The following is a 4,276-nucleotide window of genomic DNA, read 5'->3' as shown; positions in this document are numbered from 1 at the left end:
ATACAGAGGCGAGCAAAAGGGTAACAATGTTTTGAACTTTGAACTTTCAGACCCATATCTCACCATCCACTACTACTTCTGACATGAGACTACCATCATGTTATAGACAATCATCTTGGCTATCTCATACATAAATTTGACTTGCATCTATTTAGCATATGATTAGTTATGCGGATTCTTGTCTTATCACTGCATCGTTACTGTTTTGCTACTGGTGATGGAAAGATCTTTTTCTTCCAGTATACTATAAATTACCTGTTGTCACATTCCCTAATAGTTATTAGGTTTGTTCCCAAGTGAAAGATCACTGGTTCAAATTGAGGAGCAGACACAAAGATTTTCCAAGAAAAGAGAAATAGCATCACCCAGCTCATCAAAAGTGGTCTCTCAGCCAACAAAATTGCCAAACTGCATCATGCGACTGCCATGACAGTTACAAGAATATGAAATGGTCCATCCATTCAAAAGCCAAGAGGGGAACGTTCAGCCAAAATATCGGAGTCAACAAGTCGGCTCATGAGATTACAGACATCCATGAAAGCACCGTACGGCACACATTAATCAAGCCTGCAATGATGACTCAAAAAGAGGTGAAGAAACCTCGACTTCAATACCATCATAAGATGTGCTAGCTCGAGTTTGCAAAAAAGTATGAAAAGTGGACAGTAGAAAAATGGAAATGGTGATTTGGAGCGATTAGACGAAAGTCAATAGACTAGGGACTGATGGGTGCAAATGGGTCTGGAAGACGTAAGGATAAAAAGGGCTAACATACTGATAAATTGAAACAACTGTTAAGTTTGGTGGAGGAAGCCTGATTATACGAGTTTGTTTCACAGCCAAAGGCAGTGGATGGTGGTCTCAATGCTGAGCTATAATTGAGTATCCTACAAGACGAGTTGCTTCATACACTCGAGTACTATGGGTACAAAAAGGACAACATAGTGTTCCAGCGACCCGAAGCATACGTCGAGATTGGTGAAGAAATGGTTCAATGACAATGAAGTAGAGGTGCTGGATTGGCCCCCACAGTCACCAGAACTCAACCCAATCAAACACTTGTGGGTAGAGTTGAAGAAAAAACTGGATACATACCCAAGTGAGTGGACTAGTATGCACAAACTTTGGAAAAGTGTAGAAGAGACCTGGGATCAGATTTTGGTCAAGACATTTTTTAGTCTGATCACGAGCTTGCCCAGAAGGATACAGGCAGTGTTGAAAGCCAAAGGTTGATTTACAAAATACTAACAAAGTAATAAACATTTAAATTTAGATTTTTAAAAGTAAAACAATGCAGTGACATGACAAGAATCTGCAAAGCTAATCATATGCTAAATAGTTGCAAATCAAATTTATATATCAGATAGCCTAGATGATGGTCTATAAAATGACGGTATTCCATGACAATAGACCAAATGACAGCGCCTCACATAGTGGTGAAAAATAAGCCTTACATTTTATTCTGCCTCCTGTGCTGACGTTTCGGTCCGAAGACCTTTTTCAAGGTCTTAGGACCGAAACGTCACCACAGGAGGCAGGATAAAATGTAAGGCTTATTTTTCACCACTGTGTGAGGCGCTGTCATTTGGTCTATTATCATGGAATACATTCTGGGATGGACTCCCTGGTTTTGACGTGCACCTTTTTGTCTTAATTGACTTGGACTTTTATAGGGTGCGGTTTAACTTTTTATATTTGGATATAAAATGACGGTAGTCTCATGTTCAAAGCAGTAGTGGATGGTGAGATATGGAGCCTGATAGTCAAAAGTTCAAAACATTTTTATCCTTTTGCTCATCACTGTACTTTTGTTTCTTAATTTGCTTTGACGAGAATTCATTAAAATTTTAAAAAATGTAAAACAATTGTAATACTTACCTTACCACTCTGCATCACCTGTCCAGTCCTTTCCACATCTTCAGATCACCACCACTCACACTAAAATTCCTGTACCTCTCATGCCAGGGTGAGGATTTCTAGCTCTACAGAGGTCCCGGATTATTTTGCACAAGCGCATCAAAGGTTAAAGTATCATGCCATCACGGTGGGGGTTTACAGCACAAGCGACTGCAATCTGAAGTTTTGGCGAGGATCGGACTGGTGATGGAAAAGAGCAGAAGTGGATGAGTGGCGGTGAGTATAAGGATTTTTTTATTCTGACATCTTATGTTAATTAAGCTCTGGGGTCCAGAGGGATCCTAGAGCATAATAAGGGACATTAAAATCACAGAAAATAACTGCTCTGCAAATTAAATTTGACAGGAAACTGTGTGCGAACAGGCAAATTTGAATATAGCTGATCTACTCAATTCTATAAATGGTGCCAATAATGTTCACTAGGGTTGAGCGAAACGGGTCGATCATTTTCAAAAGTCGCCGACTTTTGGCTAAGTCGGCGTCTCATGAAACCCGATCCGACCCCTGTGCTTGTCGGCCATGCGGTACGCGACTTTCGCGCCAAAGTCGCGTTTCAATGACGCGAAAAGCGCCATTTCTCAGCCAATGAAGGTGAACGCAGAGTGTGGGCAGCGTGATGACATAGATCCTGGTCCCCACCATCTTAGAGAAGGGCATTGCAGTGATTGGCTTGCTGTCTGCGGCGTCACAGGGGCTATAAAGGGGCGTTCCCGCCGACCGCCATCTTACTGCTGCTGATCTGAGCTTAGGGACAGGTTGCTGCCGCTTCGTCAGAAGCAGGGAGAGCGTTAGGCAGGGTCCACTAACCACCAAACCGCTTGTGCTGCAGCGATTTCCACTGTCCAACACCACCTTCGGTGTGCAGGGACTGTGGAAGCTATTTTTTTTTTTTTTTCCCCTCAGCGCTGTAGCTCATTGGGCTGCCCTAGAAGGCTCCGTGATAGCTGTATTGCTGTGTGTACGCCACTGTGGAAACCAACTGCTTTTTTCAAAGCACATATCCTCTTGTTCCTTCCTTTCTGCACAGCTATCTTTTTTGTTTGTCCACACTTTTTATTTAATTTGTGCATCAGTCCACTCCTATTGCTGCCTGCCATACCTGGCTTACATTACTGCAGGGAGATAGTAATTGTAGGACAGTTTTTTTTTTTGTTTGTTTTTTTTGTGGGAGATTAAGATTGGCATTTCTGCTACAGTGCCATCCCTGTGTGTGCCATCTCTCACTGAGTGGGCCATAGAAAGCCTATTTATTTTTTCCGTGATTTGTGTTCTAAATTCTACCTCAACACAAAAACACTACATCAATCAGTGGGAGAAAAATATTGGCCTCAGTCAGGGCTTGTGTGCCACTGCTGTGTGTGCTATCTCTCATTCAGTGGGCTATAGCAAGCCTATTTTTTTTTTTTTTTTAATATTGTTTGGTTTCTAAAGTCTCCCTGAAAAAAAAAAAAAAACCTAAAAAAACAGTGGGAGAGTAATATTGCCCTTTCAGCTTGTGTGCCAGTCTTGACTCCTGGGTGTGCTGTTGTGAATTTGCTTTTTGCTCCCTCTAGTGGTTACTAGTTTTTTGACTCTGGTTTTTCTGTCATTCCTTTTATCCGCACCTGGGTCGTTAGTTAGGGGTGTTGCTATATAAGCTCCCTGGACCTTCAGTTCAATGCCTGGCAACGTAGTTATCAGAGCTAGCCTGCTGTGCTCTTGTCTACTGATCCTGGTTCCAGTTATATCAGCTAAGTCTGCCTTTTGCTTTTTGCTATTTGTTTTGGTTTTGTATTTTTGTCCAGCTTGTTCCAAATCTATATCCTGACCTTTGCTGGAAGCTCTGGGGAGCTGGTGTTCTCCCCCCGGACCGTTAGACGGTTCGGGGGTTCTTGAATTTCCAGTGTGGATTTTGATAGGGTTTTTGTTGACCATATAAGTTACCTTTCTTTATTCTGCTATTAGTAAGCGGGCCTCTCTGTGCTAAACCTGGTTCATTTCTGTGTTTGTCATTTCCTCTTACCTCACCGTCATTATTTGTGGGGGGCTTCTATCCAGCTTTGGGGTCCCCTTCTCTGGAGGCAAGAAAGGTCTTTGTTTTCCTCTACTAGGGGTAGCTAGATTCTCCGGCTGGCGCGTGTCATCTAGAATCAACGTAGGAATGATCCCCGGCTACTTCTAGTGTTGGCGTTAGGAGTAGATATATGGTCAACCCAGTTACCACTGCCCTATGAGCTGGATTTTTGTATTCTGCAGACTTCCACGTTCCTCTGAGACCCTCGCCATTGGGGTCATAACAGTTTGCCAGGCCAGTATTAAATGTTTAATGCATTGCAGAAGAGGGATTATAAGAAAGAAGATTCTGAGTTTTTTTTTTTCT

This window comes from Ranitomeya variabilis, chromosome 6 (assembly GCF_051348905.1).
Source record: "Ranitomeya variabilis isolate aRanVar5 chromosome 6, aRanVar5.hap1, whole genome shotgun sequence".
NCBI classification, from domain to species: domain Eukaryota; kingdom Metazoa; phylum Chordata; class Amphibia; order Anura; family Dendrobatidae; genus Ranitomeya; species Ranitomeya variabilis.
This window is presented reverse-complemented; position numbering follows the sequence as displayed.